The sequence below is a fragment of the Pantherophis guttatus genome, chromosome 2, assembly GCF_059756535.1.
Source record: "Pantherophis guttatus breed Tessera chromosome 2, ASM5975653v1, whole genome shotgun sequence".
NCBI lineage: Eukaryota > Metazoa > Chordata > Lepidosauria > Squamata > Colubridae > Pantherophis > Pantherophis guttatus.
In genome coordinates, this window is record NC_142064.1 from 91671989 (window position 1) to 91689171 (window position 17183).

At 41.0% G+C, this 17183-nt stretch overlaps 1 protein-coding gene across 1 annotated transcript in view; it reads left to right on the forward strand.

Moving 5' to 3' along the window:
• The first annotated feature begins 6753 nt into the window (after window positions 1-6753).
• Window positions 6754-17183, forward strand: part of ABCA1 (ATP binding cassette subfamily A member 1) — a 119172-nt gene continuing 108742 nt past the window's right edge. Inside the window, exon 1 of the mRNA XM_034410665.3 lies at window positions 6754-7078. The gene's annotated coding sequence lies outside the window, so the exon portion shown is untranslated. The remainder of the gene's footprint in view (window positions 7079-17183) is intronic.

Genomic DNA, 17183 nt, shown 5'->3' on the forward strand with positions numbered 1-17183 from the left:
GTTTTACTTGTAGCATTTTTGTCTCAGGTGTACTTTCAGGTATTTGGAGGTATGTGTGTGTGCCTGGGCATCAAAGAATTCTATATTAAAGACACAGTGTGTAGAAAGTTGTTAACATGTTTCTTTTAAGCTCTTGCCATGTACAGTGAGATTTCTGCTTAAATTTGCTAGGATTCATTGAATATGCAATTAAATAAAGTACTAATGTGCCCAAACTTTGGCTGGGTTACTCCAAATCATGCAGACTCCAAATTCACAATCTGATCAGGCTGTAAAAAAAGTGCCACAAAAGTGTGAATACAAGATGGGAGACCAAAATTAGAGCAGATGCAGCAATTGCAAAAGTGACAGAATACAGAAGCTTAACCAAAGTGGGTTTGTGACACATTCAGCAAGACATTCAGAAACTTTGAATACAGTTTTAAGGGAAGGAGTTAAGGGACCAATCAAAAACAACAGCATATGGAATTACTTAAACAGATACTAGCAGTAACCTACAATGTTTAATCTTCAAAGTACAGTACAAATAGTTTGGTTAGTAATTAGGGAAATAATTTTTTTTCATATCCTTATGTTTTATTAGTAATTGCTTATCTTCTACTTTGCTTTTTTGCATTGTGATTGCTGTTTAAATGATCTGTCAAAGTTTATGCAATAAAAAAAGGAAAGTGTTAAACCTTTCTTTCTTTGCTTCTTTCCTTGTCATTTGCCTCCAGATGTGAAAATCTATTCAGATTAGGGTGCGGGGGCAAGTGGCATCATGTGTCATGATGTCATTACTTGAATTATGCAATTGGAACATTAATTTAATTTAATTTAATTGGAACATAAATTGAGAGTGTCCTGACTTACGGCAATCTTGCATGGTATGGGAGCAGCTCTGGAGCAGACAAACAGGCTCTACAGAGAATCATTAAAACTGCCCAGAATATCATTGGGCTCCAGCTACCAGCCCTAGACATCTTCACATCCTGCTGTTTGACTCGCTGCATAACATTCTCAGAGACTCTTCCCATCCTGCTTACAATCTTTTTGGACTGTTGCCTTCTGGCAGAAGATACAGAACAATTAAAACTCAGCCCACACGTTTTCTGAATAGTTTTTATCCCAGAGCTATAATTGCACTCAACAATGAACTAAAGGGCCACCATCAGTGAGCTGTTGGACAGTATTACTTGGTCTGTTGTGTGGATGTTTGGGTGGTTTAGGGGCGGGGAATTGTGGTGGGTGAGAGTGTGTTTGGGGATTATTATGTGTGTTGGACCTGGTCTTTGGGTGTTAAGTGAATTTCGTTGTATGGGTATACTGTGTATACACGTACAATGACAATAAAGTTATTTATTATTTATTTATTTACATACTGTATGTCATTTGTAGGATGACATCCTAATGCATGTGACATTATGGATGCCCACGTCTCCAAAATGTGGTACTCACAAGAGTGTTTCAATACACCAAAGTCTCGTGTACATTTATAATTTCAAACTACCTATAAAAAGAGTTTCTAATGGATTGAAAGTTCAAGTTCTCTAGCTTTCTTACACCCTTCAATTTTGTTCTTTCCTTGTCCATCCATAAATCAGAGCAGGATCTAGACTCTGGCAAGGAAGAAAAGTGACAATCTTGCTCTAGGCAGCTTATTTTAAATAATATGATGGGACAATAAATATATATCCGTGGTTGTTTTTCACAAGGAAAAACAGAAGCAGAAACACTAGTGGAGTTTCCTATATGCAAGAAAGAAAAGTCTATTATCCATATTATGTGGAGAAAGAGTGCTTTTATTTGTTTAGTCACTTGAAAGCACTTGAGTCAAGAGATTTGAAACAATGAACAAAAGCGAAAAGCACAGCCAATGCAGCCACCATTACAATAATATAAAGTACTATAGTGTAAGACAAATCCGGTCTTATAATTACAATTAAAATTACTATTAATTATAGAAAAGTAATTAAAACATTCTTGGCAGTATTCTTGTCTCTACAGCTAGTTGGGTGTAATAGTTAAGGCACCAGGCTGGAAACCAGGAGGTTGTGAGTTCTAGTCCTGCCTTAGGCAAAACATCCAGCTGGGTGGGACTTTGGGCCAGTCCCTCTCTCTCAGCCCAATCCACCTCACAGGGTTGTTGTGAAAATAGGAGGAGGAAAGAATATTAGCTATGTTCTCTGCCTTGAGTTATTTATAAAAATAATAAATGTGAGCTAAAATGATTTTTTTAAAGAAAAGATCTTCTGGAACAGGCAGGTTTTGCAAACTTCTGAAAGGCCAGGAGCAAGCTCTGTATAGTCTGTCTCAGAGGTGCATATTTCTTGAACGAACTAGTCATTTTGTTGTGGTCCGCCAGCAGCCTGCGGAGCTGGCATTGGAGTCAGACAGTGAGGAGGCTGGGGAGGAACATGGACCAGTCCTGGAGTCTGGGGAAGGCCCAGAGGAGGGCTCTGCATCGGAGGCAGAGATGGGGCCAGGGCCATCTGGGAGTGATGCGTGGACTCTGGAGCCCCCAGAGTCGGGTAGCGGAGAGGCAGAGGAACAGGAGGAGCCTGTTCCTAGTGCACGCATGAGCAGAGCTTCCAGAAGGCAAGAGCAGCTAAAGCAAAAGGGACAACTCAGGAGTAAGGCCAGGAGATGATTGGCCACTCCCATAAGGCTTAAAAGAGAAACAAAGGCACTTGGGCCTTTTGCAGGAAAGCAACGTTGCTAACTCTGTTTCCAGTTAGCATCTCTTGTTTGTTTCTGAACTCCGTGGGGCTTTGCCAAGTAAGGCCTTTGTCAGGGTGTCAAAGAAGATAAAGGTTGGTGATTATCCCAAACGACTTCTTCTGAAGGACTTTTTTTGCAACTGATTGGGACTCAGCTGGGAATGAAAGTAATTCTCAGCTGTTACAATAAAATAGGTTTTTTGGGGGACTAATTGTGTATTGTAATGACTCAGTAACCCTAGGTCACAACACATTTCTCCACCAGAAAATCCAGAAAGAGAAGCAGAATCTTCTCTAGGTTGTAAAACTACCGTAATAATTATTTGGCCCTAACCTAGGACTACTTGTTTAGCGAGTGCCTGAGCAATAGGAAACTTTTTATTTAAATTATCTAGCTGAGACTCTCTCTCTCTCTGCTTTGAATTCAGGATTGCCTACATTAATTTGAAGAAGATGACAAAAAAGATGTAACAATGCATTATCTTCGAAAAGTATAGAGAAAATATTTAAAATTTATATATTCTAATTTTAAACAGAACAGTAACTTCATTTTTTTTTCTTTTGCCCTTTTGAGTCTATCTTGACTCCTGGTGTCTACCTGAAAAAGTCCCTGCAGTGTCCTCGGGAAGTTTTTTCAGAGGTGCTTTGTCACTGCCTGTTGCCTAGGGCTGAGAGAAAGTAACTGCTTTGAGCTTAAGGCACAAGTATAATTCACTGTCTCCTAGATTCTAATTATATGACTTGACCACCACACCAAACCAACTCCCACTTAGAAATATGTGCTGTAACTTAAATGAAAATACAATACTTCTCACAATAGTGGAGATGATCATGCTTAGATTTGGGTGCCTGCTCATGTTGAGGGGCAATCTCAAGACCTCCTACTGAAATTTCCTTTTTCAACTTTCATCAGATCAGCCCTTAAAATATTTTTTCAATAGAAGACTGTATATGTATGGCTTACCTACATATTAAATTGAGAAGTGGCTAAGGTAGAATTAATATATAATATATATTAATATATAATATATAGACACAGTTTAGTATAGTGCTTAAGGCCTCAGGCTAGAAACTGAGAGACCATTAATTCTAGTCCTGCCATGGGCACAAAGCCAACTGGGTAACCTTGGGCCAGTCCCTTTCTCTCAACCCTAGAAAGCAGGCAATGGCAAACCATTTTTGAAATCTTGCAAAACAACAACAACAACAACAACAACCCTGCAGTGACTTGTCCAGAAAGATGCCAGAAGTCAGAACTCCTGGAAGTCAATTAAAAAAAAAAACCACCTTCATTTAAAGAAGAAAATGCAGATATATATTGCTTTTCCTAAGGTACCAAGAACAAGAAAATATTCAAACATTTGAAACAGTATGGATGAACAGCTGGGATCATTTTAAAGTAAAATTTCTTCAGCCTGTTTGCTTATCTCCCACTTTGCCCCACTACAGCAGTGTGGTTAGAAAATTTGCAAAAATGCCAGTGTGGTTATCAGCCCGCTTCCAGACACTTTTATATGCAGCAGAGTGAAGTTGGCAAGATAGACCATGGGTGACTCCTTTTTTTCTTATGAATCACAATCTGTTTTGCAAAGCTTCCTATCATAGCAACATTGATTGGGGGTGGGGGACACAAGTGTCGATGTGCACAAATGACCAGGCTCACCTACTGTTGACACATTATGTGAAGACCTAGCTTTTTGGAGAAAGTGCTAATGCTGACAAAGATGGAAGAAAAAAAGAAGACATTCAACAGATGGATGGACTCAGTTGCAGTGGCAATGGGTGCACCAGTCCAAGATTTGCAAAACCAATTTAAGCTGAAGGGAGAAAATCTGTTTGGTTGCTAAGAGTCAACAATGTCTTGGTGGCATATCATCCATCAATCAACGGCTCTGTGTCCTTTTAAGTATGTGGGTGTGGTGTATGAAGCAGGAGAGAAGGGATTCTTGTTGTTTAGGAACCGTGACAGCTCAGGAAATAGGATCATGATTGAATGATTAGTCAGTTGGAGCAGGCGTTGGCTCCTGGTGATCTCAACACACTCCTGCATTTGAGGCCAGCAGCAATGAAGACCTTTGCAGATCACTTGCAAACTGCTATAGTCAAGTATAGTCAAGGTAACAGCAGTGATACCAAGGGTGAAATCCAGCAGGTTCTGACAGATTCTGGAGAACTGGTAGCGAAAATTTTGAGTAGTTCAGAGAAATGGCAAATACCACCTCTGGCTGGCCCCAGAGTGGGGAGGGAATGGGGATTTTGCAATATCCATCTCCCAGGAATGGGGAGGGAATGGGGATTTTGCAGTATCTTTCCTCTGGAGTGTGGTGGGAATGGAGATTTTGCAGTATCCTTCCCCTGCCACCCCCACCAAGCCACCCCCACAGAACCGGAAGTAAAAACATTTGGATTTCACCACTGAGTGATACTGTATGGAAATGTTTTGCCACCTGAGATCTCTCCAACTGGGTCAAGGTGTGTGTGTGTGTGTGTGTGTGTGTGTGTGTGTGTATGTGTGTATTTGAATAAAGTAAAGAAAAATGTTTTGATCACTGGTCAGCTGCTAAAAGGAATATTCACTTTGAACTAAATGAAATCCAGCCGTGTAGAAACACAAACCAGCAAAAGTTGCAACCTCTCCTTTCTTTTTCCTTGGTTTTCTTTTCCAAATTTTTCAGAATTTTCCAAACGTGTGGTGTCCATTCTGAGCCAACTTCACTTTCTCACATCTTTTTGACGGTTTCAGGGGAACGAATGGTGTGCGACCCACACTCAAAGCGATGCACCGTGTGTGTGTGTGTGTGTGTGTGAGAGAGAGAGAACAGATCCCTCAGATAAGAGAAAAGTAGAAGGAAAAAAAACCTCTGCCTTTAGAAAAACGAGCATTCGTGACCGTGACCGCGCACCGCGGTAAAACACAAGCAGCGGCCTTGCTGTGTGTCGCACAGCCAGTCCTCCTCTCACCCCTCCCCCACCCCCACCAGGAAGCAGGGTCCGGGGAAAGATACGTGATGGGACTTGTAACCGAAAGGACTGCGCATTTTGCAAAGACGCTGGGCAGCTGCTTGGCTCTTGGTTCAAAGCCGCTCCGAAGAAAGAGAAAGCTGAGTGGGAGTTGTCCCAAAGGTGCTTTTTCAGGAGGCACCTGGACTTTCTTGTTTTTTCTTTTCTTTTGAAGACATTTCGCTTCTCCTCCAAGAAGCTTCTTCAGCTCTGACAGGATAGTGGGGAATGGAAGGATTTATATCCCTTGCAGACAGCTGGTCCTTTGCATCCTTAGTTTAGAGGGTCTTTGAAGCACTTGGAAGTTTATCTGTGTCCTCAGGGTCACTTGTGTAGTGCTCCTGGTCCCAGTAGTCTGCAATTTTTTTTCCTCTGGAAATCCATTCCTACTCCACCATTCGAAGGCTGTTTATCCCAAATTGTATTTTTTTTTAAAAAAAAATTGATTTATATGCCGCCCTTCTCTGGAGACTCAGGGCGGCTTACAATGCGTTAAGCAATAGCCTTCATACTTTTGTATATTTATACAAAGTCAGCTTATTGCCCCCATAATCTGGGTCCTCATTTTACCTACCTTAGAAAGGATGGAAGGCTGAGTCAACCTTGAGCCTGGTGAGATTTGAACTTGCAGTAATTGCAGGCAGCAGATGTAAATGGATGTTAATAACAGTGCTTTAGCCTGCTGAGCCACCAGAGCTTTTATAGCGAAAAGTCTCTAGAGATTCTCAGTCATCCAGGTCATGGTTGTCCCAAAGGTGCTTTTTTTCAGGAGGCAACTAGACTTTCTTTCTTTCTTTCTTTCTTTCTTTCTTTCTTTCTTTCTTTCTTTCTTTCTTTCTTTCTTTCTTTCTTTCTTTCTTTCTTTCTTTTTCCTTCCTTCCTTCCTTCCTATTGAAGACGTTTTGCTTCTCATCCAAGAAGCTGGGTGGGGGTGGGGGACCCGCTGGAAGTCACCGAAGAGCCTTTCTCCCCCCCCCCCCCAATAAAGGAGCCAGGCTGTCCAGTAACAGGCCAGTGCCGTCGCCCTTTTAAGAGGCGGGCTCCCTCTCCACGTGCTCACAGTGACTGATTGAAATACATAAACAGACCAGCAGCAGCGGCAGCAGCTGGAGCGAAGAAGGGAAGCTGAGTTTGACCGATAATAACCTCGCTGTACAGCGCCGGAGGGGGTTCTATATAAGGCGCATCGGGCTCGGCGTCGCCTGCTTTTCTTGAGTCACGGTTGGGGGAGCGCGCAAGACTTGAGGTGGCTGGTTTCCCCCCGCTTAACCCACCACATTCCCTCCCTCTCCCCCCACCGATTTAGCCCCGGAAAGCTGTCGGGCGTCGTCAGGTGGATCTAAAAGACAAAGAGAGCCTCGATCAAAACTGGCGAGCAGGTAAAAGGGGGAGAAACGGAAGGATTTTTGGGGAGGGGGGGGAGAGATCGCGAAAGAGGGGGACCCTTGGAAGGGGCTGCTTTCCATTGCAGCGAAGCCCCAGGGATCGGCTGGTGCTGCTTCTGAAGGAAGTGGCGGTGTGTGTGTGTGTGTGTGTGGATCTGGCTGTGGCTCCAACCCCGCGCAATTCTGCACCGATCTCGAAGCCCCTTCAGCTCCCATTTTGTTTCCTGGGAGCTTTTGGGGTTTTTTGGTAAAGGGACAAGGAAAGCGAGCCAAGCGGACTTTGTTGAGAGTGTTCAGAGCGCGTTTTCTGTCCCCTTGAAACTCTCGCCGTCCCTCGAACGAGGGCTGATGTTTCCCGGCAGGGCACGTAGGCGCACGAGCGCTGCTTTTGAGGTGGGGTTGCTGTGGCTGGCTTGATGGAACGGGACGGTCGCTCCCGAAGGGTAGGGGAGCTCCGGAGAAGCCGCCCTTCCTGAGCCGCTTTGCAAAGGAAGCAAGGAGGGCAGGAACGGCGAAGGGCGAAGAGGAGCTGGGACTGGGCACGTTTGGGGAGAGGTCTGGTTGCTTTTAAGTAGACAAAAGCAGGCGCCGAGATAGTCCTCTTTCTTTCTTTCTTTCTTTCTTTCTTTCTTTCTTTCTTTCTTTCTTTCTTTCTTTCTTTCTTTCTTTCTTTCTTTCTCTCTCTCTCTCTCTCTCTCTCTCTCTTTCTCTCTCTTTCTTTCTCTCCTCCTTCTCTCCTTTTCTTTCTCTCACACACACTCTCTTCTCTCTTTCTTCTCTTTCTTTCTCTCTCTTTCTTTCTCTCCTCCTTCTCTCCTTCTCTCTCACACACACTCTCTTCTCTTTTTCTTCTCTTTCTTTCTCTCTCTTTCCTCTCTCTTTCCTCTCTCTTCTCTCTCTCACTTTTTATCTTTCTCTTTCTCTCTTTTTTATCTCTCTCTTTATCTCTCTCTCTTTCTCTCTTGCCAAACAATGTACATATATTTCCTTCTTATTTAAGCATGTATGTCTTACTGAAGAATTGCAAGGATCATAGCTTATTTCCTACAAACCCCTGGTTGAACTAATAAAACTCTCAATTCCTCCCCTACATTGCTGGACTACAAATCTCTTCATTTGCAACCAGACCCAGTAGCAATTCTGAGCATTATACCTTCTCCATGTTAAGGATGCCTACCCAGGTCAGAGAAGGAATCCGATAGCATCTTTGCAAGCCCAAGCTGGGATGAAGCTTGGGAGAATCAAAACCTTCTCAAAAAGAGACTTGTGGTCTCCTTTCTTGGGGTTGCTCTCTAGGAAGATGCCTCAAGTTGGAGCTACTGAGACAAGGAGAAAAACTCAAAGCAACTCCAAGTCAGCAAGGAATGACCGAGAGTAACCTTGTAATATGTATGACAGCTTAATAAAAGCCAGCAGCTTGGGAATTGCACCCCTTAATCTGAGGGGGAAGCTAACTTTGTAAGAAACAATTCCATGAAAAAACTTTATGTATCCAGAAAAGCACTATAATGGGGTGATGGGGGTAATGATAGCCTATTTATTTGATTGTTATTGTTATCATTAGCTATGTTGTTCAGCTCCAGGCTGTATTATGAATCTCGGGTGTTTCCTTCCCATTCTGAGTCAGTACTGAGCAAGACCAAACAGAACAGCTTTGCAGAATGAAATGAAAACGTTAAGGGCTTGCAATGTTGTGTTTTATTACTTTTGATCTTTTTACCCATTGTTTGTGGATATTGTGCCTGATTGAACTGTAAATTATCAGAGCCTGGTGTCAGGTATATAAGATAACAAAGTTAACAAAGAGCTCTTTTTATTTGGGATTAAAATGTCACTTTGATGCCCCCTGTTAATTAAGAATATTACTTTCAGGTCCCTGATTTGGACTCTGCTCGTGATGTGATGGCATGGACAATCACTAACTCAGCCTGGCTCTAGTTAAATATCTTCAGCTCTCTCAAGGGAAAGCGCTGCATCTTTTGATACCATTCACCCTCCTTATTCTCTCTCTCTCTTTTTTTTTTTTTACTTTTTACGATCTTGCCAAGTCTGGTTGCTTTTTATCATCAAGCAACTGCTTCCACCATATGCCAAAAGAATGTGAGTTTCTCCTTGTTGATGGTCACTTCAAGGGAATAGTCTTTATTTGATCCAGGATTGACTGCTTGTAGCCCATGGTACTCTTAATAACCATTTCCAAATCCATTAATCTTCTTTCACTAGCTCTTTCTCAGTGCCCAGCTTTTAATACCATTACCACTATGTTAACTATTTTGATCTCTGCAGTCATAAAAATATCCTTCCGTATCTTGTCTAAGTTTCCCATTCTCTGCCTCCATAGAATTAATCCCTACAGTGCCTACAATGTCTATCTTTCATCCCAAGAATGCAAAAAATCATTTTCCATCTTCTATCGCTCAAACCTTTTCTTGTTCCTATTTAAGGTGAACCCTGGTTTTCCACTTCTACTTTCCAAATGAGGTCTTCTAAGTCATCTTTACTTTTGGCTAACAAAATACTTACCTATCTCAAGTCATTAGTGTTTCTGTCTCTAGCGATCAATTTCGGTTCTAGACGTCACTGCTTTTAATATAGTTGTGGTCGGGGTGAAATGCTCCCAGTTCGGACCGGATCGCCCCATCCGGTAGCGATGGAGGTGGATGGTTCGGATAACCAGTAGCAAAAATCCCTGCCCCCTCCCCCCATGCCCAACTGAGCCGCACAATCATTAGAGGCTTTTTAAAACATTTAAAAGCATTTTTTCTACAACCTCTTCGGCCGAAAAAATGCTTTTAAAAGTAAAAAAAAAAAAAAGCCTCTGATGATTGTGCGGCTCAGCTGGGATCGTCAAAGGTTTTTAAAAGAAAAAAAGCCCCTGCTGATCAGGCAACTCAGCTGGGATCGTCAGAGGCATTTAAAAGAAAAAAAACCTTTTTTTCTTTTAAATGTGTCTGACGATCCCAGCTGAGTTGCCTGATCATCAGAGGCATTTAAAAGAAAAAAAACCCTTTTTTTCTTTTAAATGTGTCTGACAATCCCAGCTGAGTTGCCTGATCATTAGAGGCATTTAAAAGAAAAAAAACCCTTTTTTTCTTTTAAATGTGTCTGACGATCCCAGCTGAGTTGCCTGATCATTAGAGGCATTTAAAAGAAAAAAAGCCTCTGCCAATCAGGCAACTCAGCTGGAATCATCAGAGCTTTTTGAAAGCATTTTTTTACAACCTATTCGCCGAAGAGGTTGTAGAAAAAATGGTTTTAAAAGTAAAAAAAAAAAAATGACCACGCCCACCCAGTCCCATTACCCCACCACCAAGCCACGCCCACAGAACCGGTAGTAACAAATTTTAGATTTCACCAATGGTTGTGGTATAAATGTGACAGATGGGAGTTGCTATCTATCCTTATCTCACTCCTTACTATTTTGAACTGCTCCATTTTTCCAAACTCACTTCTACTTCTTGCTCATTATGAAGGTTTCTTGAAATAGTTGTGGCTTTTTTATTAATCTTAATATATTCATCACATATGAATATGTGGGACTGAATGTATAGATTTATGGGATGATATACACCATCAAAAGCATAGCTGTAGTCGATAAATTACACCTCTTTTGTCATATTTTGCTATTTCCATTATCTTATGACATCTGATATGTTCTTCCTTTTTTGAAACCATTGTTCATCTAGTGGTTTTTTTGTCCATGTGTGGATCTATTGTTTTATCTAAGATGTTAAGGAAAATGTTCCTTGCATGAAGACTTAATTCCATTGTTTGGTCATTTGCACTCTCCTTTCTTCTGTATATATATATTTCCATTATCTAGGACTCTAGGCCATGCCATCTTTCCCCAAATTTGTTAACAGTTTAACTGCCTCTTTTGTAACTTTAAACAATCCATTCACTATTTCAGTTGCAGTGGTACTTTCTTACAAAAGCTATTTCTTATTGTTTCTATTGCAATCTGTTCCTGAATATATTCTTCCTCAGAAAATGTTGCTCTCATTTTTTTGTAAATGATTTGTGTACAGTCTATTCATTTTCCCTTAAGCTCATTAGATTTTTTCATATTAAATCTGAATAGTTCTACTTGGTTTGATAGTTATGATTCTGGAGTAGGATAGGGAAGAATTGAAAGAACAGAACAACGGCATTGGAAGGGACCTTGGAGGTCTTCTAGTCCAACCCCCTGTTTAGGCAGGAAGCCCTATACCATTTCAGACAGATCATTATCCAACCTCTTCTTAAAAACTTCCAGTGTTGGAGCATTCAGAACTTCTGGAGGCAAGTTGTTCCACTGATTAATTGTTCTAACTGTCAGGAAATTTCTCCTTAGTTCTAAGTTGCTTCTCTCCTTGATTGGTTTCCACCCATTGCTTCTTGGCCTGCCCTTAGATCAGTGATGGCTTACCTTTTCTGGACTGAGTGCCCAAAGCATGCATGTGCACATGCAAATACACACGGGTGCGCCCAAACCCCCAAAATGCAATTTGTGCATGGCCCCCGTGCATGTGCCCTGCCCCCCACGCATGCAAGCGTGGCCCCCACACATCAGTGGTGGGTTCCTCCCAGTTCGGCCCGGTTTTCCCGAACCGGTAGCACCTCCCACCCACCCCCGCGCCACCCCACCCCCCACATTATTCTTACCTTTTATTTGGCCCCACCCCCAATCTATTGCTGCCTCCTGAGTCCCAGCTGATGGCTAGAGGGAAAAAAACTGTTTAAACTCTTGCCGCGTGGCTTCAAAGGGCCGCCCTACAGCTGATCAGTGTTAAAAGAAAACAAATGAGTAGACCAGTGCCTGCAAAAATACATGAGTAGATCAGTGCCTGCAAAAATAAATGGGTAGACCAGTGCCTGCAAAAAATAAATGGGTAGATCGGTACAGCTCTGCAAGCAGTTAAAAGCCTGGTAGACCAGTACCTCTGCTAAATCCTAAATAATTGTCACATGACCGTCAAGCCATGCCCACAAAATAAGCCACGCCCACAGAACTGGTAGTAAAAATTTTTAGAATCCACCCTGCCACACATGCTGCCCATGCATGCACATGTCCCACGCACATGCCCCCCACACGTGCACACCTGCCCCCACGCACGTGCCCCACCTCCCGCACATGTGCGACAGAGACCGAAAGACCAGCTGGCTGGCAGGAGGTGCACGTGCATGTACGGCGGAGCTGAACTGGGGCGACAGCTCGCATGCCCACAGAGGATGCTCTGTGTCACCTCTGGCATGTGTGCCATAGGTTCACCATCATGGCCTTAGATGCTTTGGATAATAGCTTGATTCCCTCTTCTTTGTGGCAGATTCCGAGATATTGGAACACTGCTGTCATGTCACCCCTGAATTCTAGTCCTAATTTAGGTATGAAACCAGTTGAGTGATTTGGGCCAGTCATTCTCTTTCAGCCCTAAGAAAATGGCAAAACCACAAAATCCTGCCAAGAAAACTGCAGGGACTAGTCTGGGCAAGCTTTAGGAGTCAAGCTTGACTTGAAGAAACTGCGTATATAGTAGTTCCTTAACTCTGAATTTTCTGGTTATTTTTCTGATCTTAAAAAGGTCTCTCATTCTTTTTGTTGTTGTTTCCCCCTCTGCATTGACCTTTTTGGATGAAATATCATTCCTTGATATTTCTTGCTCAATGTTGAAAGTTAGCACTCAGTCATTCAATATCCTTTTGTTCTCCAAGGCTTTCATTCTTTATCTTCCTAGGGGTATCTTGATGGCTTTCACAACAAACTCTTTGGATCTTTTCTCTTTGAATTTTTTTTCCTCCTTTGGTTTTCACAACATCTCTTAACTCTTCCCTTAGTTCCTTGGTTTCTCTTTCGTGTAAGTTAAGTAGATTGAATCTGTTTCTTACATCAAATTTATATTTTGACTGTATGTCCTTGAGGTCAGATGTCCTTGCTCTCTGCATGTTTTATTTGATATATTAAAAAAATCATGCTCTAGCCTCCAAATCTACACCAGGAAGCATTCTGGATGACTGGATTGTATTTTTTCACATTTTGTTTCCTGTTACACACTTCATATGTTCCTAGTGACATTCTAATAGGGAGACTGCATTTGTGTTCCTTGAATCAAGGGCTGACAAAGAACATAATTCTCTGTGCAAGCTCTATTAACTTAGGCCCTGTGTTAGTTGTATTCACTTGATTGAAATTATTGTATAAAACCCGGTCCAGCCATTTCTTCAACGTTTGCATTCCAAACATTTTCAGCAAGTCTATATCCTTTCATGATGCTGTATTTAGCACCTTCTTATAATTTGCCATATAATTCCACTTGTTTTCCATCGTTGCATCTACCATGGGTGCAAACCAGTGGTGGGTTCCTCCTGGTTCAGCCCGGTTCTGCCGAGCTGGTAGCGATGATGATATGATGTCACTGAACTGGTTGCTGCCTCCTGAGTCCCAGTTGATGGCTAGAGGGAAAAAAAAAACTGTTTAAACTCTTGCCACGGGGCTTCAAAGGGCTGCCCTACAGCTGATCAGTGTTAAAAGAAAACAAATGAGTAGACCGGTGCCTGCAAAAATAAATGGGTAGACCAGTGCCTGCAAAAATACATGAGTAGATTAGTGCCTGCAAAAATACATGAGTAGATCCGTGCCTGCAAAAATAAATGGGTAGATCGGTACAGCTCTGCAAGCAGTTAAAAGCCTGGTAGACCAGTACCTCTGCTAAATCCTAAATAATTGTCACATGACCATCAAGCCACATCCACAAAATAAGGCACACCCACAGAACTGGTAGTAAAAAATTTTAGAACCCACCCCTGGTGCAAACCCTCACTTTATACTGAACCTGATTCACAGGATGTCCCACTGATTTTAATAGATAAGATCCTGTCATCTATTAGATTATAGCCAAGCACATGCTTAACAATGTTAAACCATCTTTCATACAGATTCCTATCTGAATGCAATTTATGGATGGATGGATGGATTATATAATCATCTGATTTAAACAGGACCATTTCAGCCCATCTAAATTTATATATTCCTAAAACAGCCAGTTTGATATGTTTCATTTCCATTTTGATAATTTCAAGGTTTTTTGTTTGTTTGTCAGCCTTTCAAGGTAGACCACGGATGTCAATACTAGAACTGTATTTTATTAGCATAGGTTATAATAACACAATCCTGAAAGCCTGAAAGAATTTCTGTTTCCCTCCCTTTTATATACTAAAGAGAGTCAAGATGGGGCAATCTTGTTTCTTCCTCATGCCTTCCTCTTTTCCTAGACTGCATCCACGTTTCCCCAACAATTGCTATGTATTTTCTTCAAGGATATCTCCATAATTCTCTACAATGCAAGTAGTACAATAACAATGACAACAGTGATGGAATTTCGCTCAAGTTCTCAGTCAGCTATAAAGGTTTTTAATCCACCACACAGGGGAGTATAAAACCGGGGGAAAAAAATCATTTGAAAAAACTTGCAATACAGGTATTCCTTGACTTATGACCACAATTGAGCCCAAAATTTCTGTTACTAAGGGAAACATTTGTTAAGTGAGTTTTGCCCCATTTTACGAGTTTTCTTGTCACAGTTGTTAAGTAAATCACTGCAGTTGTTAAGTTAGTAACACAGTTGTTAGGTGAATCTGGCTTCCCCGTTGACTTGCTTGTCGGAAGGTGGCAAAATCTGGTCCCATGACCCTTGGTTACTGCAACCATCATAAATATGAGTCAGTTGCCAAGCATCCGAATTTTGAACATGCGACTATGGGAATGCTGCAACAGTTGTAAGCGAAAAAAGGTCATAAATAACTTTTTTCAGTGTTGTTATAACTTTCACTAAATGAACTGTTGTAAGTTGAGGACTACCTGTACAATGTTTTTGGAGCCATTCTTGAAATAATGCTCATATAATCACTAGTGAATTCCTCTTGAGGCTTTTAAGTGCCTGCATACATTGTATATTTACAGCCAAGTACACTGGAATTGGCATAGATTGTTGTAGCAAAAATGTAATTATATAATGGGCACACAAGATAATACATATAATTTCACATCACTTTCAGGATTAGTACTCCATAATTCATCAGATCTGTGTTACTTCAGGATGCTTAGGTTGGAATATGACATCATGCCTTCTTCACACCAGGGAAGGTAGACAAGATAGAAAGCTAGTCATTAGCTGAAGGCTATTCTGTAAATTTTAGAAATGGCCTCTAATAGTTTTAGTAAAAGCAGTGGTGCTAATGGAAATTTGTCTCTTGAACTATGAATCATAAAGATTGTACCAAAGATTCATACCTCATCCTAAATCAGATTTGTTGGAACTTTGTTGATATGGTATGAGTTGGTATGATTCATATAATATAATGAATCTGACATAATGACAATATGGTTTAATGTATGTGTGTGTATTACTTATGGTTTCACAAATATATATTTTATTGACCTGTCAATGGTACATGTTGAATTGGCAGTATAAAAATACTGTGAAAAGTAATCACAAATTGTGGAATAAGCTGAAAATCAAGTTTATAAACCAGTGGCTAGGCTTCCATAAACTAAAGCAAAACGAACAATTCACATGGCTCAGTATGGGTTGACAAGACCTTGTCTTGTTTTGGTTAAAAGTTCTACGTAGTCTTGGTTTCTACAAATGAAATCAGATCTTAGTCATATATTCAATAAAATTATGTGCTGGAGTTCTTATGAACTTACATTTCCCGCTTTTCAAATGATTTCATGTCTGATTTCATGTCTGTTGTCTGATTTGACAACAACTGAAACACTTTCAGTGAATTTTTGTAAACCATTCTTCATTGGAGACTTCCCTTTTTTTATTAACCTGAATCTTAACCTTCTCTGACTCTTCATTTGCATGTATTCTGGATGGCAATACACATAGCAAATCTTCATTTCTTTCCCGGACAAATGGACTTTTCTAGCTTTTATGAGACATATTTTATGTTTGCACTAAAAAGTAAAAGGTAAAAGAGTCACTGCGGATTTTACTTCGCTGGTTGTTGCTGACTCTAGGGAGCAGTGCTCGTCTCTGTTTCAAGGCCATTTCTGCAGTCATGTGGCCAACATGACATCATGGAGCATTGTTGCCTTCCCACTGAAGTGGTACCTATTTATCTACTTGTATTTGAATGTTTTCGAAGTGCTAGGTTGGCAGGAGCTGGGGCGAGGATGGGAGCTCACCCCATCATGTGGCGCTTGGATCTCAAACATGGGCTGCCGGCTTTCCAGCTGACAAGCCCAACGTCTTAACCACTGAGCCACTACCCCGCCCCCTTTATGTTTGCATTAAATACATGGAATTTAAAAATATCTTCTTTTTTTTACTTACTGCAATTCAGGATTTCATTTTTTAAGGCCAAAAATTGGTTTACAACTTTTCTTCATCCTGAGTATTGTTTCCTTGTTACAGGTAGAAATCATCCTGGAACTATTGGAACTATTTAAAATATTCCCAAGTGCATGTTTTAAGGGTGGATTAATTTATTAATATGCATCCCAATGGGATTTAGTGGTATTTATTCATCTTTTGGAACCCATAATCCAACGAGAATATGCTTTCTCTTCAGAAGACAAATGGTATCAAGTCAGTTTGGTATTTGATGGAGCTATTTTAGGTTTTGTTAAAAGTATTTTGCTTTAGAATTTTGGTCACTTTTGAGTGAAAATATATTTGCGGCAGTTGCTGAAGTCCTGCATGTGGGCATTTCCAAAAGTCCCCTGGAAATCTCAATCAATTTTTGCGTTCCTTTGCTGTTTCATTCTTTGCATGACTAGATACTGAAACTTTGCAATCTGAGTTTCCTTCTTAAAAGGGTTTCTGTTGACTGTATAAATCATATACCTTGTACCTTGACAATCAATCATACAAGAATATTTGGTCTGCAGAATTTTGCCTAGAAAATCAAGAAGATACAAGTTGCGTTTAGAAATGTGATGGCATCTTTTTATCTAGTATGGTTTACTGAAGGAATAAAGCCATCATGTGAGATGTACTGAATGCCTATAGTCATCTTTAGAATAGTGCTGATGCAAATAATTGTTTTAAAATAATCTTTTGATGACTTTCAAGAGACAGAGAAGTTGTCTGCTAGATACGAGAAACTTGGATGT